This window comes from Cervus canadensis, chromosome 19, assembly GCF_019320065.1.
Source record: "Cervus canadensis isolate Bull #8, Minnesota chromosome 19, ASM1932006v1, whole genome shotgun sequence".
In the NCBI taxonomy this organism is placed as follows: Eukaryota; Metazoa; Chordata; class Mammalia; order Artiodactyla; family Cervidae; genus Cervus; species Cervus canadensis.
The window spans coordinates 21541560-21563583 of NC_057404.1; the positions used below are offsets into that span (position 1 = coordinate 21541560).

The following is a 22024-nucleotide window of genomic DNA, read 5'->3' on the forward strand; positions in this document are numbered from 1 at the left end:
TCTACACCCAACTACTCTGGTATTTACTTATAATTTAGTCAAAATTAATTTACCTTTCAGTAGTGAAAATTACCTCCCAGACTCTAGACTCTTTATTATAAGCCTACCCTATAATAAAGAATGTTAATCTGCACCTATTAAAGTGTTACTTTGAGAAAAGTTCTTTCTCACAAGATCAGTACTCATTTACTTGAAGATGAATGATTTCTTATGCGGACAAACGAAGTGGTTACTCTAGCAAGTAAAATGAGTTAGGATTGTCGAATCAACTAGTTTTCAGTGTCGCCACCTCCAGCACCACCATTCTCATGTAACATTTTCTACCTACCATGCGCCAGGATTCATACAAAGCACTATAAAAGTATTTTTTATCTACCAGCAGAGACACTTCTTATACTTCAGTGTTGTTTGGTTGAAATCTCGAGTCATTAAGAAAACCAATTTTACAATATTTATTGAGTTTTTCCAGCACCCAGCACATAAAAGGCACTGAATAAATGTTTATTGAGTCATTAAGAAAACCCATTTTACAATATTTACTGAGTTTTTCCAGCACACAGAAGGTGTTGAATAAGTGTTTCATGAGTAGTGAGTGAAGGATGAATATGGTAGATTCAGCATAGTAATAGTAATAACAAAGTGGCCAACATCTTGGAACACTTCTGCTTTACATATGTCATCACGCTCATCCCTCAAAACAACCTATTATTGTTTAGGTACTATTCTTGTCATTCTCATCTTACATATGCTGACAGTGAGTTTAAGAGAGGCTAAGTGATTTTCCCTAAATCACACCATTGACACAGACGTGGGATTTGAACCCCAGGTGTATCTGACTTCAAAGTCTATTATCATTGATTAAAAATAGAATAACTGAATTTGGGTGACAGCCATCCTTTACAAAGACATATCAAGCTGCTTCTTTGCTCAATATATTTAAAAATAGAACAGAATCTTTGCTTTCAGTGTTGGTTGACATGGAAGCAGGTATATAGCTGGTACGCTGAGGTGGCTGTAGATTCTGTCAGCGGCTAAGATTTTATAATACGTCTGGAGCATTAAGTGGGTCTTAGAAGAGTGCTTAAGGTAATGGAGTTAAGGCTGGGGAGGAGGAATCAGGTGGAGGAAACACTGAGGGTTTGTGGTTAGTTATACTTTCCCAGGCTTCTCAGCCGGGTCTCGGAAAGTTCATGTGAGGACTTGGCTGGTTCGAACTGGTAAATTGAACATTCCTCATTCAGTACACTTGTCAGGTTACAGGCCCATTTTAAGTCATGCTGCATTAAATAAACAGTACTTTTAAAAATGTTCATCTCCATAGACCTCTTATCTAAAAATCGGCTATTTCATATTGGGTGAATGCCATGCATTTTGCAGAGGATGGTTAGGGAATAACTAAAAAGGTGTGTGTGTGTGTGTGTGTGTGTGTGTGTGTGTTGGAGGGGGTGGTGGCATGGTAGTTGGTGCCTCCCTAGTGGGCTGGTTGCAAAAATCTTTTCTGTGACCTGTGTCCCTGAATTTCGTGTTTTGACACCTGGATGAGGTACTTCTCATTAACACTTTCAGAGGACTTGGTTTGGCAACTAGTTGGATGTCTATGGATGCTTAATCTACATGAAGACACCCCTTTTGTTTTCCTGTGTAACTTTCTACCACTAACAGAACTGTTTTCAACACAAGGTTTATTCATTTAACTTGTCATTAGGTCATTTTAAGCCAGTGGTTCTCAACCAAAGGCAATTTTGTCTGCCTGGGGACATTTAGTATTGTCTGGAGGGATGCTTAATTGTCAGGACTGGGGGCAGGGGGATCCTGCTGGCAATTAGCAGGTAGAGACCAGAGATGTTGTTTAACATCCTACAAGGCACAGGATGACTCCCTACAACAAAGAATCATTTGACCCCAAGTGACCACAGTGCTGAGGTGGAGAAACCCTGTTTTTTTTTTTTTTAAAAATAGTTACTCGCAATTTTTAGAAAACTCTAAAGATGAACTGGTCAGATTTCCAAGAGAGAAAATATACAGAATACAAAGACTTAGAAGCCATATACAATTATTGAGATGCCCAGGGCCTCAGGACTGATATGTCAGACATCCTGTTAGTGGCAGACAGCAAAAAAGTGACTGTATATATAAGTCCCCATAACATTTTCTCTGATGTCACAAAACCCATTCTTTGTGGATTAAAGGGTAATAAGGCCATGTGTGGCAGCACCGTTACACCCAGCAGCAGCTTTCTCAGCATTTGTATAGAGAAAAGATGCCTCTACTCTTTACCCTCTAGTGTTAAACTCAGACATCTTTTGTATAATGAAAAAAGAAAAATGTGTTTTGAGCATAGGTGGAATTCTAAAATTGTGATGTCCCCTGTGAAGAAGCTCTGTAAGCAACAAAATAACCCTTGAATGGCTACAGCTTTGCACGTTGCTTCTCCCAAAGCTGCGTCACCCCAGGTATTTCCCAGCGCCTGTGACTTTAAACCTGTCACAGCGGACGGACTTTCACCTGTGCTCACTCACGCTCCTCCTATTCTCAAAATCCTGCCTCATCACATTTGTGAAGGCCTTGTACTTGAGCAAGCCCAACAGTCATGGTCTCTGCCACCTCTGATCTGCCAATAACAAGCATTATCTACCTCGGATTCCCAGAATAAAATAAGGCACTGAGTCGTTTAACACTTTTCCCTGACTCAAATAGCACATTGATGACACTGCTGGAAACTGGCCACCGGGTTTCTGAATTCTCATCAAAGCAGGAAGAAAGAGGGTATTTAAGAGTTACATTTAGTACTGCAGAATATTTAAATGTTGGGAATAAATAGAAATTTCTTCCTTTGACCTCTTCCATACATTTGAGTCTAAGGTTAATTTTTATGTAACGTGAGAAGAAGAAAATGAAAGAATGAAATTGAATGTCCTGATTTGGGAAACAGTGAGTTTCTGAACGGGAGCAGGGTGAGCAGACACGCAATTGTGCATGCTGGTTGAGTAACTGGGCACACAAACAGCGATCTCTGCTTGCACAACCTGTGTTTGGATGTGTAAATGCAGGTGACCAGGTATGACTCAGAAGCCATTCAGCGAAACAGGGCACAAGGCCTATAGGTGCAGCGCCCAGTGAATCTGATCCATGTGTCAGGAAAACAGGATGCTGTCTCTGGATCGACTGGTAGCAAGATTTATGTTTCAGAATATTGCAACACAACTTCCTTCTCTCTGTTGCTTTGTGCATTGTTTGAAGAAGGAGAATAAAGGAGTACTTTTATAGCACGGCAGTGTGTAAAGATGGGTCACATAGCTTAGGTTAAATAACACATTGGCTCTTCTGGGACATTTTGGGCCACCTTGTCTCTGCTTTAATTTTTTTTTTTTTTTTAGTCAAAGTATAGTTGATTTATGATGTTATGTTTATTTATTCATAATTTTTGGCCACACCCTGTGGCAGGTAGGATCCCAGTTCCCTGTCTAGGGATCAAACCCATACCCCCTGCATTAGAAGGCAGAGCTTTAACCACTAGACCACCAGGGAAGTTCCATCACTGCTTTATTTTAACCTCTGCTTTAATGCCTCTATGATGTCCACTGAATGGGCATCTTTCATTCATTGACTTATTACTTCTGAATGCAGCTACTTGGGCCTCTTTAAAACTTAGAGAGTGAGAATGTAACTGTCTCTAGGTCATTACTCATAATATGTTCTGAAGTCTGCTTTTGCTAATGTGGAGAGGAGGGCTCTCAGCTGTGGCCTGCATTCACGTTGGGTAATTGCTGGAACTCGCAGGAAGGTCTGATACTGTGAACTTTTGTAAAAGAAAAAAAGATGGTTTCCAGTTTTCTTGTCTGTAAGGTGTCCTGTTTTATGCTGTCAAGGGAATGGTGGATGAAAGCTTTCAAGAATATTCGATCATTCTGGTGGAAATATAGATGAATTTACACTTTTTCCTTTAACTTTGTCATATTCTAATTTTTTCAACAATGGGCATATATTATATACCTATGAAAAGTTAAAAAAAAATCTTGGCTATTCAAAACACCGAGTATTTTGGGAACAAGGAACCAGCTTGTCTTGTTCACTGAAGTTTTTCTAGGTGATTTCTTAGAAAACAGTAGAAAGTGTGTACTCAGTAAATAATTGCAACCTTATGAATGGGTTGACTATCATATATTTATTGATGGTATGAACTGCCTTAAAATGTGAAAACTACATATAAAGCACCAAAGATCTATTTCCTAAAAGGCTTTAAATCTAGTTTGGGAGGGTATATGGTGAAATGAGAAGTGATTAGAAAAGAATGAAAAAGACTGTGCATGCAAATATACATATACATGTATATGTTCATATATATAAGCAATTGGAGGACAATGTAAGGCTGTGTATATTAATGTATATGTGCACATGTACATTTACTTGCATGTGATTATATATTACATATATGTTAGCTTGGCAAATATTGCAAGACTGTGTGTTTGCATAGGTACTTGTGTGCATGTGTGTGTTTGTGTGTATTCTAGCATATACTGAGGGAATCAGCAAGAATAATGTCACCAAGGCTGAATAGAGAATAAGAGTGATGGGTTTTCCTGGACAGGTTATGAAAGTGAAGAGCTTGGTTTACTCAAGTGAATTATGTATTAATGGGAACACAGGAATAAGAGCAGTAAGTCTGGATTTAGGGTGGGTACAAAATTATGCCAGGTCATGAGAACCCAGTTGCAAATGTTTAGAGTTTTCACGATAACAGTTAGGGTGCTACTGGAGATTTTTAGCAGGAGAGCAATGTGATAGAGACGGTATTTAAAAACGATCATTCTGATCATTGTGAGAGCTATGGACAAAGTAAAGGAGTCTGACGGCCGGCTCTGCTGCATTCCAAACCCCATGCGATGCAGGTGCGGAGAAGGGACAAGGTGACATCAGAGGGGATGGTGTCCAGGGAACAAAACCTGAAGCACCTCGAAGGAAAATTCCATCAGTACTGACAGATATGAGTTAGGCTAGAGAGGGAGCTGGAAAGCATGCCAACTGGAAAATATTCCGAAGAGAATCAGAACTTCATGAGTGTCTATCTGGTTCAGTGTCTGCTCACCTTTAGGAACTGAAGTACTTTCTCGGACTGTGAGTCATTTTACACAGGGGCTCCCATCTCCTTGCTGCCTCCGGGGCAGAACATATTTAACCCAATCCACACATTTACATGGTGTCTGCTTTTTCTCACTTGTCTCCTTGGAGGAAATTCTGTAGCCTTCCATGGTAATGAATTCCTGCTTCTGACTGTGCCCGTGGTCAGGCAGACTTTTCTATGAATGGCAAACCTCTTAGAATTTTAACAAAACAAACAGAGGGAAAAAATGTGTGTCCAAACCACCTCCCCTTCATTTAATCATCAGGAGAATAAATTCTCCTTTGTTATGTCTAGAGAACTAATTCATTTACAATAATCACTTCTTGAAGATTTCTGGAATTTCCAATTTGCCATCAATAAATGTTTGTCATTTAAATTCAATTTATGGCCCACAACCAGATTTTTGCTGCACTTGGTAATGACACTTATGGAGAACATAGACTTCAAGTAAGAAAATAATAGCCCTTTAAGTGGGGAGATAATTGGCTGTAACATAAGAACATTGAAGAATGTTGAAACTCATGGAGACTTATGGAGTATTTTAAAAATTTATGTTGTACTTATCTTTGCATTTGTAGTCTACCACAAAATTCCAAATTCTGGGTATAAATCAGTTAGATGTTCATCTTAGAGAGTCACAAATCAGGAAGCAACAATCTGACCCAGCCTGTGTACGGCTTTATTTTCAACTTCTACTGTCGGCTTATCTGACAGGGAGACTGAATAGGCTTCTTGTGTGTGTTCCTCTACACACCTCAGTTAAAGACCGTTTTAGACTTCTTGCCTGGATAACATCTGCCTTATCTTGGGAACATCTGGTTTATCACCCTGTTTCCTCGCTGCCATTATGCTGACCACTGGGAAATTATGGCTCAGGAGCTCTGATCCACGGGGGTATGTCTATTGCCATCTACCCGTACTAATAAATAAGTCACAGGGTGCCGGTCACATGACATCCGTGACCATCATCACTAACTTTCCTGGTGGTTGCTTTTGTTAGCGTGCATGTGTACTAAGTTGCTTCAGTCATGTCTGACTCTTTGCAACCCCATGGACTGTAGCCCACTAGGCTTATCTGTCCATGGGATTCTCCAGGCAAGAATAATGGAGTGGGCTGCCATGCCCTTTTCCAGGGGATCTTCCCAACCCAGGGACTGAACCTATGTTTCCTGCATTGACAGGTGGGTTCTTTACCACTTTGGTTAGTGTAAGTTTTGATCACAAAAGATGAGGTCTGCCGCAGTTTTTCACAGAAGTCAATTTAGTTCTTCAGTTCAGTTCAGTTCAGTCGCTCAGTCGTGTCCAACTCTTTGCGACCCCATGAATCATAGCACGCCAGGCCTCCCTGTCCATCACCAACTCCCGGAGTTTACTCAAACGCATGCCCATCGAGTCGGTGATGACATCCAGCCATCTCATCCTCTGTTGTCCCCTTCTCCTCCTGCCCCCAATCCCTCCCAGCATCAGGGTCTTTTCCAATGAGTCAACTCTTCGCATGAGGTGGCCAAAGTACTGGAGTTTCAGCTTCAGGATCAGTCCTTCCAATGAACACTCAGGACTGATCTCTTTTAGGATGGACTGGTTGGATCGCCTTGCAGTCCAAGGGGCTCTCAGCTGTTTGCAATTTGGAAAGTGAGAATCCATATGTGTTATTGGTCACAATGATGATAGAAAATGGTTGCTGTTGTTGTTTATTCTTTAGGCTGTGTCCAGCTCTTTGTGACCCCTTGGACTGTAGCCCACCAGTCTCGTCTGTCCATGGGATTTCACAAGCAATAATACTGGAGTGGGTTACCATTTCCTTCTCCAGGGGATCTTCCTGACCCAAGGATCAAACCCATGACTCCTGCGTTGGCAGGAGGGTTCTTTACTGCTGAGCCGCTGGGGAAGCCCAGAAGGTACTAGTTTGTGCTTTTTGAGGTAGAGACCAATTAGTTCAATACTCTGGGTAGTCCAGGAAGTAAGTAAGCCATCGTATGGGCATATCCTGGGCTTTTCCTACCTCCTGGACTCTCCAGTGGGTCATTGAACTGAACATTATTCTGCCTGGATATCTTTGGAGCAGGAAAAGTGGAGACCCATGTCCACAAGGAGGAAAACTTGGAGAGGATTCAGGAAAAAGTGGCTCATTGCCTCTTAGATTTACTTCAGAGATATTAGTCGAGGTTAAAGTAATTAAGATGCAGGATACTGCAGTGGACAAACTATTTGTATAGCAACCGTGTGTGCTTGCACTGTATGCTTATACAAAGTGTCTATTTGTCCTCATCCCCCTATCTACACGCAATGTGGTGGAACCACAGCCCAGCAGATGGCTCACCTCTGAATGAGATCAACACACAAAGCAGATAAAAAGATGAACATTAAAGACCAACAGCCAAATTTTCTTCCACTGTTCTCCACCCTGACTTCACATTTTTAACAAGGTTCATCTGTCCCGATAATTATGTGCCTAGTCTTTTAGAAATGAGCACTTTTATTGTGGGTTTTATAAAAGGAATTGCCTATGATGTAAAACAATTTTGTAAGGATCATTTTTTTTTTCTTCTTCATCTTTAACCTCTCAGGTTACTTTCAAGATTGTGTGCTCTTGAGGTATACTTTAAAAGCAAAGCAGGGTACCGTGTTTTACTCTAGCCTGCCAAAGATGCAGAATTACAAGCAGGTAGAATGACAGCAAGGAAAAGGGGAGAGAGCTACACAAGGAAATACACACTCTTACTCTGAGCAAGGGCAACTTCTTACTATGATAAATGACTTCTCATCCATTATGCCATTTGTCCCAAAATAATGATAGGAGATACTTTTGTACTTGTTTTGTTCCAAAATAATAGAATAATTCACATGGTTTCCAATTCTAAACACTGATGCCTTGTAGACCTGCCCATCCCCATTACTAGTGCAAGTTATCCATTCAAGGTTTGCAGCCAGATAGATTAATGAATTACCAGATCTTGCGTAAAATGACTTGGCCTGACTTTTCAACTAGGTTTTTATTTTGTTTGTTTGTTTTTTACCTTTTTGGGGGCCAGTCTTGTGATTGGTGTTAATGGGCTCTAGAGATCAAGCCCCCAAAAGAGTTGTTGTTGTTTTTTTTTTTTTAAGAAGTAGCTTTGTTAACTGTTTCCCCCAATTCTTCATTCTCTCCCAAAGTTCTGCTCAGAAGCAGTTAGTTCAAGGAGGTAAAAGCAGGCTGGTCAGGTTGGGAGAAGGGAGACTTAGTAGCCAAATTCTTGATGACTGATGCCCTGCTCTATGTCACATCAGCCTGATTTATTGGCGCCTTGACTACGGCACAGAGTTTAGAGTGTTAGAGTGAGTTCCTTGGTGTTTCTCACACAATATGCAGGGCTGGAGCTCTGAACTTTGAAGGAAAGCCTCAGAGCTATTTGCAAAGTGCTGGTGCTTAGTGAATACTAAATTACATTTAGGAAATAGTCTATTGCTACCAGTTATACTTCATTTTTATTCTTGACGCAGACACCTAAATCAGAGAACAGTAACATTTCAGAGATTATGGAAGCAGTTTGGGTATGTTCCAACACTATAATAGGATCAGAATTTTAAGGCCTTTTGTATTATTACCAATAGTCACTTAGTTTCTACTGCAGTGTACTTTGTAGGGAATTACAGCTTTTACTAAAAAGATTAAAATGCTATTATGCAAATGATTGCGGTATGTTATTATGTTTACAAATTAACATCCATGGCTCAACACACAAATTAACTAACTATTCTATCTATGTTATTAAGGATTTAATAAAGTAACTGGTAATAAAAATGGGGAGCTTGGAACACTTAATAGGAAACAATTCTGATTTAACATAGAACTCAAGCCTTATGTTTAATGTTCTAGGTGATCTGGTGGTAAAATAAAGTTGAGCAAAGCACAAAGAACTGGGACTGTGAGAGCCACAAAGCTGCTTGTCTGAGACGCTAATGACCAGGAACTAAATAACTTCAGGCTACAATGTACGGTGGGCAGCATATCAATAAATCTAACCAAAGCACACACACTATCTTCTATTAATAAATAGTTCATTGAAATGATAATCACCCTCCATTGCATGTTTGATATGTTCCATACACACAGAGAATACTCACATTATTCTAAAATGGAGCTCAGAGCAAATTTTACTGTGGCAAATGGGATTTAGCTGCAGAATATCGCTGTGTGATAAAAGAGGAGAAGGCTAGGTTCAGACTAAGATGACTTTATAAACAGGCTGCAAATTGCTATTCCTAGCTGTTCATAAGAGATCATAAAAGCAAGGAGATAAGAACCGCCAAGGTCTCTGAGAAATGAATGTATGTGATTATGTTATCTTGTGGGTTGGATTTACTATACAGACCAGCAACACCTTCACTTCAGTCCAACAGGAAAAGTAGAAAGAGATGTAGATTTTGAATATCAAACTTTGTTAGAATGGGCAAGTTCCCAAGCCCTAGAATTAAAATCTTTAGAAAGAAATCCACAATTCTGGTCAGTGACTCCATTTCTCGATCTCAAAATGAAAACTAAGGGTGCTACTCTTAAGCAAACAAACAGAAAGGGGGAAAAATAATTGCTAGAAAATCCTGGAGCAACATGATTCATACATCAAATATTGTTAGTTCATTTTTCTTAATAGTCAAATACAGATGTTGAAGACTTTTAGGCAAACAATAACCTTTTTAGGTCTACCTAAAAACAAATAATTAAATGAAATAATAAATAGACTATTAATGTCTTAGATCTACCTACGGAGAGCCACTACCTACAGAGAGTTGAGCTTCTTGGCAGGAATATCTGGGTGTACTTAAAGAAACGTAGGAGCAGGGGAGCAACTGCAAACTTGGTCAAGGTTTGTGCCCTTGCATACAATACAAGCAATTTATTTTGTTCCGAATAGCACCTCTGTCGTTGGGAAACTACTTATGCAAATTTGTGATATCTAGCTTTAGCAAGGCGCCTGGTTCCCTCATTTCCTTCCACATTTGGATAAATTGTGTTGTTCTTCACTCTTCCAAATTTGTCCTTGTGGAAGCGAACACTTGCAAATTGGTTGAAGCTTGCTAAGAGAAAGAAAGAGGGGGAGAGAAAGGAGGAAACGATTCAACCAAAAACAGTGGCTGTGACAGCTTATGATTTGATGGTTTGTGGCCTTGTGCTGTTCCCAGGCACCTGATCACGAATGTGGTACAACCCCTGTGATGTAGGCGTTCTGGAACTCTTGCCAGCACTCACTTGACACAACCAAGGTTTAAAGTACTGACTGTAACTTTACACAGTATAGTGGAACCGTGTGCCTCTGTGTGTGTGTGTGTGTGTGTGTGTGTGTGTGTGCGCGCGCGCACGCACACGCACATACATACACGTTCACATTCTTTTTTTTTCAAGGGGGAAAAAAAAAGGGATACTTGCCATAGCAGGGTGGTAAAATAATTAGTCCAGTAGACAAATGTCTTGGCTTGTGTTTAAACAGAGCTTTAAGGACACAGTGTTCTCACCAGTCACATATCTAAATACAAACCAGTGTCAGCTGCCATGCAGACCAAAATGTAATAGCCTGCTTTCACATAGGTCATCGTCAATCCATTTTGGTTGGAGTCACACTTCACATCTGCTTCTGCGTGCTGCAGCCCCTTAAGGCGGCGACGGACTCCATAAGAGCACAAACAACCTAGCTATAAATTGCCGCTGCTGGAGTTACTTTGAATAAGTGTATACTGTTTCATATTTATAATGGTGAGGCTTCATAATATGCACAGTGAATATATAACACCGATCAGTTCAACAAGCATGAAATTGTATGTTGTCAACTTGTCACATAAATAGAGTCATATTCTTGCTTGCGATAATGTTGAACTAACATTTTTTCCCCCAGAATTGTCTAGAGGGTCACAAAAAAAGTGGGGAGGTAGCATTTCCTTTGGGTAGATAAACAGTCAGGGCTATTGTAAAGCTGATATTACAGTTGATGGGTCCCTTTTCTCCCCTCTCTTCAAAGTGCTTGCTTTTCTTGGGTGAATGCTAATTGGCTAATCTGGTGTGTTTCTTCTGTCATCCAATGGTATCATTTTCAGCCAGTGCTAGAAGGCTTTTTTTGGGTTGTGTATGTGTGAGTAGCTTTTTTTGTTCTCCTTTAAAACTTTTTTTTTTCTATTCTTGTAGCGCAAATCAGTGCTAATTGTCATGAAATTTTCTAACCATCTTTTGGCAAGCTCTCGCATTCACTTGCACTCCAGTTAACTCTTAATTCATTACCAGAGTCCTGGGTCATAGAGAAGGCTGGACATTTCGATCAGACTTTCCCATGATGGAGAATTTAGAGAGATGCAGCAAGGAAATGATTTAAGCAAATATGCAACTTACTGAAAAGAGAAGGGGACAAATGAAAGGTACTCACCAGTCTCTGGGGTGCAGTAGCAGAGGCCAGTTTCCAAGGTGGCAGAGGCATGAGTAGAAACCAATGTCAAGTACTTCTTCACTTTTGAGAAGTTCTTAGATGTGTTCAGTGCTCCCCATCTTCCTTCATATGGCCTGGAGACAGAAGGTGTTGCCGGCTGTTTCTGCCTTGACGTGGGTTTTCCCAGTTAGGTTGCTAAGTTTAAAACCTCAGGACAGTGCTTTAGAATGCATGTATCCCCAAGGGGTGTGCCCTGGTGGCTCAGACGGTAAAGCGTCTGCCTGTAATGCAGGAGACATGAGTTTGATCAAGGGAAGATCTCCCGGAGGAGGAAATGGAAACCCACTCTGGATTCTTGCCTAGAAAATTCCACCTGACAGGCTATAGTCCATAGGGTAGCAAAGAATCAGACACAACTGAGTGACTAGCACACACACACACACACACACACACACACACACACAGGCCTGGCACTGATCTTTTCATCCCATGTCACTTGTGGTATAGATGGTCACATTTTCTCATGGAAGAAACCATTTGCCAGCCAAAACTGCTGGTCTCCAACTTGTATTTTCACATTCTTCATACTTCTGGACTTAAACAGTTTTTTTTTACACTGATTTATTTATTCCTTCTTTAAAAAATTATTGTCAACCATCAGCATGCCCATCCCCTTGCCACTTTCTGGAAGTATTGTGATTACATGTAGGCAAAGTTTGTGGTGCCATGAAGCTCATGGTTAGTGATGCAAGCAGGGCTTTAAAATCCAGTGAGATAAGCTCTAGGACAGAGAAAGCAAAGCAGGGACTTTCACCTCTTGCCTATTATCCTGGTCATCGCTCACAGATAATTTCTGCCCTTCTCTGGGTTGGTACACTTATCATCTTCAAAAAGGCTCTCACCTTAAGGTGGAATTTTGCTGGAGAGAGTTTCTCCTAGGTAATGGTACCTTCTGCTCCAAACCAGAAACCCAGGCATAGAGTCCATCAAATTCAGGGCAGTGGGACAGAATATTTGAAAGTGGGGAACCTGGGATTTATGGTGTCCTACACATATAGTATTGAGAGAAACAGTGGTTTGCTCATCGGAATTGACTGAGAGAAGATGGGGGTAGCCAACCTTCGGGCAGAGGGCACGGCTGTCAGCAGGAAGTTCTCTAACGAGTGTGCCAAGCTGCTGTGAGTGGGACACGGAGCCCCTGGCAATGTATGCGGGGCTCCTGTGGATGAAAACCATTTTGTATCATTTTAGGCCTGTTGACCTTTCTCTGTGAGAATGATATTTGAATCTAGCTGAAAGGCCTGACACACTTTTTGCCTATATGTGATGTCCTGAATAGGTGGCTTTTCTGTGTCTTGGAACCTTCTTGTCATTGTCTCACGGAGGGTCCCGCCTGCTCCTGTGAATGAGGCAGGCTCGGGACGAAGGCTCCCCAGGCCTTTCCCCTGCTCTCTGGAGGTCCCAGGCACTACATCATTCCTGGGCCTGGTTCCATTAGATCTGTTTCACTTCCCTGTAATTCCCCAGCTTAAATCTCTTCTCCCCAGTCCTTTCTGAGAAGTTTGTTTCTGCTTTTACATGGTGCTTACATAGGGAAAAAAGTCCCTCTGTTACAGGAACACCCTTGGTTTTTCCACGGACTCTTGGCCTAAGGACACTAGCTTCTCCTAGAGCCATCTCATTTGTTCAGAGGTGAAGTCGGAGCTTCTGTATTCCAGACATAGTTCTCCCGGGTGTTCAGGGATCCTCGCCAACACAGATCCTGTCCAGAGATGTTCTCATCTTAGGATCCTCTTGTGTCTTGCCAGCACATGCTTAGCGGGGACACCCTGCTCTCCTCTGAGCTGCTGATATCAGTTGCCTTTTCTTTTAGGCGGTGCTACAGGCTGGGAAGGCTGGTCCCACTGAAGAAGAGTCTGGGCGAATGCCTGAGCATTTGAACGCAGCGATGCTGCATGGGAGGAGTGACTTCTGAGTGACTTCTTTCCCCCGCTGGTCCCCAGTGCTGGGATGCTGAGAGCAGTAAATTTGAGAGTTATATTAGGTCACAATGCCACTTTCTAGCTTCTTTAATCCTGTCACCGGGCAATCCCAACAATGTAGCTGAGGTGGCTGGCCCTGTCCTGGAAGGATTTGTGTCAGTTTCTCCTGGGACAAATCTGGGTCTGGTCTGCTTTGCAATATTTGTTCCAACTGAAAATTTTGACAAAGTCATTCTGTCCACACAGAGCCAAAGAATTTTCTGCGTTTAGATGCATTTGGAGGTAACTGAATGTTGTCTGGTCTTGGCAGATAACTGAGTCTGGCGGTTCACGTAGCATGATCCATGCCCTGTTTAATTTGTCTTTGAATGGCAAATGTGTTGTTTCTTCTCTGAGTCAGCAAAAGGCATGATACCCTCCAAGAATACTGTGTGACCTCTCTGCTGCTTTTGTGATATGGAAAAACAAAACATCGATCCTACTTTTTTTCCTTAAGTTGCTGGTTCATTTTTATTTCTAGTGACATGTTTCATAGCTGAAAGAGAAGATGTATGTTCCATAGATGGGATGCATTTTTACTTAATCACAGTGGTTATTTTTATAATTCATATTAGGAGACCTCATTTCTCTGGCCATTATTAACTTAATATTATTAATTGTCTGAAACATAGCCGAGAAACACACCATTTGTATAAATGTCTCTGAGAAGCCAAACCATGTGCGAAAAAAAATCCTACTCTCAAACTCAACGCATTTTATTCCCAGATAAGCTTCTCCAACTCTCACTTACCACTTGCTTCCTTTTGTTTTACTTGCAATTTAAACAAATCTAGTTATCTGTGTTCTGAGCACCTGGGAGATTAGAAGAAATGATTTAGAAAGTTAATGAGCTTGTAGAGGCAAGGAGTGGGAAGTAAGAACTGACCAAAACAGATGAGACTAAAAACTACAAAAAGTAGACAATTACTGAAAATATGACTATCTGGAGCAATTTCAGTTGAGGAAAAATGCCCTGTATTTCTCAGGGCTATATTTCTAAATAGCTCCCTATGGTCATTTTATAGTATCACACAATGCTACAAAAATCAATTCTCGTAATTTTTAAGACGAGGGAAATATGTAAATGAAATGCTTTAATGAAAAATTAGGTGCTTAAGCCATTTAACTTCTTGATTCATCTGTGCGAGTTCCAATGTAGATTAATGCCTGATCATGAGAGATAAATGAGGCATATATGCAAACACACACACATATTTTTTATATATAAAAGATTTTCATGGGGTCTAGATATCATCCTGTGTTTCCCAAGTAGCAACACCTAATATGAGAACATTCTGTGTAATAATAATTTAATGTTAAACTTCATTATATATTTTGTCAGATTACTTTCTCCCTTCAAAAATACAGCTGGTAAAATTTCCTCCAATAAAAAAGATTTTCTTTTTTCTTGTCAGTAGTAAAACTCTTTAGCTATGAGGCCATTGGTTAAGACAAATACAGCTCAGCAGTTGTTTTTGTTTAGCCGCTAAGTTTCGTGTCCAACTCTTGTGACCCCATGGACAGTAGCCCACCAGGCTCCTATCTCTATGGGTTATCCTTAAATAAGCAATTCCCTACATTACTTTAGAATGAAATTACTTATTATCCCCTTTGGTGCTTTTCTATCCAGTCTCCAAATATAAACCACCACCCAACAATGCATAATTTATTGAGAACATACTTAAGTATTACCAGTACTGTGAATAATTTCCTTCTTATTTCTCATTTTGTTTGCAGATCCTTTGGGTAGTCATTCCCTTCTCTAGGGAATCTTCCTGACCCAGGGATCAAACTTGGGTCTTCTGCATTGCAGGCAGATTCTTTACCATCTGAACCACCAGGGAAGCCCTATAAATAAATCACCAGCTGTAGAGCTTGCAAGACACTCACTAAATTGTGCTGCTTGGATTTGGGTAAAGGATTTCAGATAATGTGCAGGACTGAGTTTCCTAAGTCTTATCTCTGTCTCAAAACCCAAGGAAAGCAGCTATGACTGTGTCTTCTTTGTCTGAACTTTCTGGCCCAGCTCTGTCACTTTTCACCTGAGGGGAGAGAATGGACAGTTTGGGTTTCTCTATGTGGACCCTGAGCTTTGGTTAGGTCATGACCCCTCATTAATATTCCAACTTTGGCAATTTCCAAGAATGCTGTCCACCCTGACCACTGTAAGCAGCCCAGCTCCCCTGGCACTTCTCACACTTTTCCTTTGTAAGAAGGCATTTGTGCCTCTCTTCATGTCCCTTTCAGGAGTCATTCTTCCCTTGTTCAATTTTTCCCTTTCTCTTTATGGCTGTCATAATAGCCCCTGATACAGTCAGGCAGCGGTGACCCTGTCCATCACTCACCTGCAAGCTATTCTGGAGCCAGCGGATGGTCCCTGAGTGACCAGATTAATTGTGCTGGTGGTGGGCCTTTCCACCCGACCTTTCATCCAGGAGCATAAAAGCCAATCCCAGGCTGTGTGTGAGCTGGCTGCCCTGCCATTGCGGTGTCCTCCACAAGCCAAGCAGGGGAAAAAGAGAAAATCAATGCAAATGAAGTTCAAGAACAGGAACAGGAAAAGCTGTGTGGTTGGGGGCGCTCAGAAATTCAATCTGTCCTCCTTTGCGTGTCACTGAAAATACGTCTTAAAAAGTGAGAGTCCAAAGGAGCTTTTCCGTAGACACAGTGTCCATAAACTGTATTATAACCATGTGCTGTGGTAAAGGCTGTGGTTGTTTGGGTCTGTGTTCAGTAGGAGCGTTTACCAGGGGAAGGATAAACTGCTAAGTCTGTAAACTTAAGGTCTCGGTGGCCCTTCGTGGGCAAAAAATGAGTAGTGTTGTCACATGTGCAAAAGAGCACCTTTTCCTTTTGTGAAGGTCTCTGCATTGTAGCTAAAGGGGTCCATGCTTCTGGCAGTGTCCCTCGGGCTCCGTTATAAACCACACAAGGACTTCCGTCATATTCATTAAATGGCTGCCGTAAGTTGGTGTCTTGTATCTTCTCAGTGCCCAGCACAAAGCCATGCATATTTGGAATTCTGCTTCTGATGTCTGTTGCTGCTGCTACTGCTGCTAAGTCGCTTCAGTCGTGTCTGACCCTGTGCGACCCCATAGACAGCAGCCCACCAGGCTCCCCCGTCCCTGGGATTCTCCAGGCAAGAACACTGGAGTGGGTTGCCATTTCCTTCTCCAATGCATGAAAATGAAAAGTGAAAGTGAAGTCGCTCAGTCGTATCCAACTCTTCGCGACCCCATGGACTGCAGCCCACCAGGCTCCTCCATCCGTGGGATTTTCCAGGCAAGAGTACTGGAGTGGGGTGCCATTGCCTTCTCCGCTGATGTCTGTTAATGGATGGATGTCCAGTGGTTCTATCAGATTCAAGGAGAGGAAAAGAGAGAGTCAGGAAGAGAGAGAGAGAGAATAAAGTAACCTTCCCAGCCATTCAGACCAATCACGCTAAAAATAAAGACATCTCAAAGATCTGAGAGCATGCTCTCCAAGAGACGGTTTATAAACAGAGCCAGCCGTGACAGCATACACGTGCATCTACCAGAGTGGCAGTGATCCTACCTTCTAGTTGCTCCTTAGACGAAGATAGATGCGTGGTTATAACAGCAGTTGTCAGACACATGCTAAGCTGTTGTGTGTTGGCACATAAAGACGCTGTTATCTGTCTGCAATGGACATTGAGTATTCATTCTATCTCCTACAAGAGAGGGGATATCTCTCACTCTCAGTGAAGAGTTAAAGAATTGGTACCTTTACAGGGCTTCAGAGCATTGGGAGTAATTCTGCCCGTGTCCCAGGGACCACCTCTTCCCAACTACTGTGTCCATAGATCTTAGCCCACTTTGCTTCTCTCAGTGGATCCAGGCTTCAGACCTTTTGCAACTATTTTGGTTTTTTGTTGTAGTTTCCTTGTCAGAAATTGTGATGAAAAAAATTTATTTCATATGAAAAAAATGATTGCCTCATTACACAAGTTTATAATACCATGGCTATATGGCAGTTACCCAATTTCATGGAAGAATCAAGCACAGAGGTTATAAGGAAGTAGTAGGATGGCTAATCTTCTGAGGTGTTCAGGAGTTTCAGAAGCTGTGAACGTTTTGGCCTTGCTTTGGTTTATAGGCTGGAAACCTGTGTGCAAAAATAGCCAAGTGAAAGAATCTTCTTAACCTGAATTTCTTGCCAGTTTCTGTAGAGCTGTTGAATTCTTGGTCATCTTTGCTATTTTAGCAAAGACCTTAGTGAGCTCTCTTCACTTATTAGGGAACAGTTAACCCAGCCCATGTGTGTACCTGTTTAGGCTGACTCATAGAGGTGTGTATGCTCTCAGTCATGTTTGACTCTCTGAGACCCCATAGACTAGTCTGCCAGGCTCCTCTGTCCATGGAATTTTCCAGGCAAGATTACTGAAGTGGGTTTCCATTTCTTCCTCCAGAGGATCTTCCTGACCCAGGGATCAAACCCACATCTCTTGGGTCTCCTGCATTAGCAGGTGGGTTCTGTGCCAACAGAACAATCAGGGAAGCCCAGTGAGTTAAAATTTAGTATGCCATTACATAGGAAACTCAGATACAGGAATTTATTTCATTCCTTCTTAAATTGACCCATTTGTTGTCCATTTAAAGAACATCCACTGTGTGCAAGGCACTAATTTAGGTACTCAAAATGCAAGAATGTATCATGTCATGATACTTAGGACAGAAGAGTTGGTTGTCTAGTGAAGAGACACTTAAATTATCAGATATTGGGATGAATTTTTTGACAAAATTAGAGATAAAGTACCATGAAGACACCACGAGAGGGGTAAAAATGTTTGCTGAAAGATTGAAAAGGGAGGAAAGTTTGTAGGTGTTGGTAGGTTATTTATGTGAGAAAGTTCATTACACCAGGGGTTAAACATACTCTTATTTACTTATAAAATGTAGCAAACTGCATTTCTTACCTCTTAGGAAGAAAACGGAATGACCAAGAAAAAGGATGCACATAGTAGGCTCTTCATGACATTTTAAAAATGAATCTGCCTTCTAACAAGGCCTTGCTACGTCATACTTGGCAGTCCAATAGCTCATTAGATTATAACAAAAGCAGCAGAGCTAAATAAGAAGTCCTCTGTCAGTCACCCTCGGTGGTATCTCTGAGAGCAAATGCAACAAATAGAATCAGAAATGACTTAAATAGTCAGCTAGCACAAGCCAAATTTAAAAAAAGCCCCGAAAAGACCAAAAATGGAAACATATTACAGTTATCTACATTCACAGTACAGAACAAGTTTGGTCGTATTTAAGATAATTCTCTAGTGCCTGCTATTTTTAGCCCAAGGGTAAGCTCCTTTAAGAGTCTTTTGGCATTGCATCCCTTTAACCTGGCCTAACAAACTAAGCCAATAAGCTGTCTGATTTTCCTCGTCCATCCAGGAGGAAGAGAGATAGCTAAAACAAACCATTTTCTGGGAAAATGTTCAGCCTATCTTGTATTAAGAGTTTTTTTTTCATACGGATTTTTAAAACATCCCAATATTAAGTGTTGCCTGTCAGAGACCAAAATGTCAAACTTTGCTGTTTTGAAATTGTAGGCTCATGGTTATAAAAAGAGGATTTTATAGGCCTAGTCTAATGGAAATAAACATTACTCCATTACCTTCAGTAAAACCAAATCTTTACAGTTCAAGCTATCATTATTAATGTCTATGAGAAGAAAGAAACGTTTCCAGGGGGTTTATTTATTTTTTTTTAGGCAAAGAAAGACTGGCGAGCTGTACCATAGCAAATGAAAGTTTTCTTAAAGCTTTCTCCTCAGTGACTTTGCAATGTGTAATTTAAAAGCAGAAAGCAAAGAAAATGCAGTTTTAAAACACTAGGCTGGCTATTCCTGCTATCTTTCTTCCTTACATATTAACAACTCTCTGTGAGACTATTGCTCTGTCAATTCTTGTCTGTCTGTCTCTATATACTATATACAAACAACTCTATCAGCGTTCTATTGTTCACAACGGTGCATGTGTGGGGCAGGTTGTATGGGGTGGGTGGGTTTGTATGTCTGGAGACACAGTTGTGAGCTACCTCAGTTTAAACCATAGAGACACAAATGTGGATTACAACACTTAACAATGTATTATCTTATACATGGTTCTTCAAAAATCATACTGTTAACCCTCCAAGTTTAAGGTGGTTCCCAGATTGACTGGTTTATTGAAATTCAGAAGACTGAAATTGGCAATTCAGCATTGTGTAGATTTCAGCAATCAATAGCCAGAAATTTCTTGAACTCAGAATATAGGCAAGGTAGTAAGCCAGGTGTGGTGGGAGTAGAAAGGTGTTTAAGGCAGGCCTCAGTTCCCAAGGAGACTTGTCACCAAACTATAGGAAGAATATACCCAGGCCCACCAGTGGCAGTCAGAAAAACTGAGGGCATGTATAACGGCCTTCCTCTGTCCCAGACACTATGCCTAGCTTTCCTCTCTTCCACAGTGATTCTGCCTCAATTACCAGCCTTCTCATAAACATGTCATTAAGCCCCTGATAAATGCCCCACCACTCTTCTTGGTTATGCATGATTTCTATCTTCCCACAGATTAGGGTTTTAGGAGTTAGTATTTAACCAGAACTCAAATTCCCTGGTTCCCATTGCTTGCCCTCAGTGTCAATAGGATTTAATTGCTATTAATGTTTTTCATCAGGAAGCCTCAGAAACACTGGCCTGTCGAGAAGCTCTCTCCAAGGATATATTTGCTTTCTTGAGATGTTCTCGTGCCTGTTAAATGATCACAGGGTGCCTATTCTGCAGAACACTGGTGGGCTCTGCGCATTCTTTGTCCTGCCATTGCAGTCTACTGCCAGGGAAGTGTTTTGTGCTCTGCAAGCTGGCTCCTGATCTTTAGTCCTCTTTAAGACCAGCTGTTAATCTTTAGCACAGGCTGACTCTGCAACCCAGCACACACCAGGTTGCCTAACTTCTTGTTTGTGTGCTCCCAGAGATCAGAAACGAGTTTGCTGTTTTGCCCCCAAACCACAAGCCTTAGGGTCACTGCCACTGTCTCCTGTCCTTTGTTCTCCATGTTCTGTCTGTTGCTAAGAAGTTCCTCGTTCTTAGGTGAATGATCACATCTTCCTGCATCATTTCTTTTTAACTCTTGTCAACTTGTGTTTAGTGATCATGCCCTCTTGACTGCCACCATCTTCCCTCTGTCAGTGCTGTTCCCGCTACCTCTGAAGGCTTCATATCTCACACATGCCATACTAGATGATGAAGCCATTACTTTTCAGCTTCTTCTGTATGCCTAGAACTTTGCCAGAAACTATGGTACATATAAAGAAAGTTCATGAACTTTAGGAATTCTCTTTCTTTGGGGATATACAGCTTTGTAAGGAAACAAGACCTATTCATTGGACATGGTTGGACAATGGGTGAAACATGGATGGTCTTTCAACAAAGCCATATTCTAGGCACCATGTCAAAAATACAAACCAGGGACCTAGCCCCTGGGCTCCATTAGCAACCAGCTGTCCCATAAGGAAATATGCTCATCAGCATGATATTAGCAAACGCCTTTAAGAGTTTTAGAATTGGGAAAGATCCATAAGACCTGTGGGATAAGACAGAAGTCAGAACTGAAACAGATCTTCTGAACAGAGATGTCCATCAGCAGAGAGGAAAGGGAAATATTTCAGACATCAGTTTTCTTCTCATTATTTACTCACCAAATATTTAATGCCCATCTACTATATGCCAGGATTTATGCCAGCTATTGACATAACAAACTGGATGGGACAGAGACAATAGTAAGAGCAAAGTCATGGTGGTGGAGAGAGCCCAAGGGATGCTTGGGAAATAAGAACTAATCTTATTGGGTAGAAGGGAAAGAAGATACAAGTGGATAGAATCTTAGTATTGGACTAAGGAGAGACTAGTCCAACAATAGGGAATCTGAGGGCCAGGTACCTTAAGTGACTCATATAATGGTTAACAGGGCTTCCCAGGTAGCACAGTGATAAAGAAACTGCCTGCCAATGCAGGAGACGTGAGTTCGATCCCTAGATCGGGAAGATCTCCTGATGTAGGAAATAGCTACACACTCCAGTATTCTTGCCTGGAAAATTCCATTGACAGAGGAGTCTGGTGGGCTACAGTCCATGGGGTCACAAAGAGTCGAATGCAGCTGAGTGACTGAGCGTGCACAAGTACCCACATATGCATAATGGACAGCCTTGGGTCAGGACAAGCAGGGGGAAGACAGCAGACAGACCTTTTTATCATGGAAAACGTGTTGTCTTGCACAGAGGTTGCAGGCAGAGGCCCAGTGAGGAGGCTGTTGTGGTTTTCAAGCTTGAGGTAATAGGGCTGGAATTAGGAAATGATGGTGACAATGAAAGGAAGGGGTGGACGTGGAAGACATTGTGAAGAGAGAATCGATGAAGATCTTCATCACATCCAGTGAGAGGTTTGATGCTGTGGTGAGACAAAAAGGAGTAAAAATGGCTGTGGTTTCAAGCCTGGGTGAT

At 41.5% G+C, this 22024-nt stretch overlaps 1 protein-coding gene across 5 annotated transcripts in view; it reads left to right on the forward strand.

Annotated features, from left to right (window-relative positions):
* The window catches only part of PPARGC1A (PPARG coactivator 1 alpha), a 718367-nt gene that overhangs the window by 619451 nt on the left and 76892 nt on the right, over window positions 1–22024 (forward strand). The window lies entirely within an intron of this gene.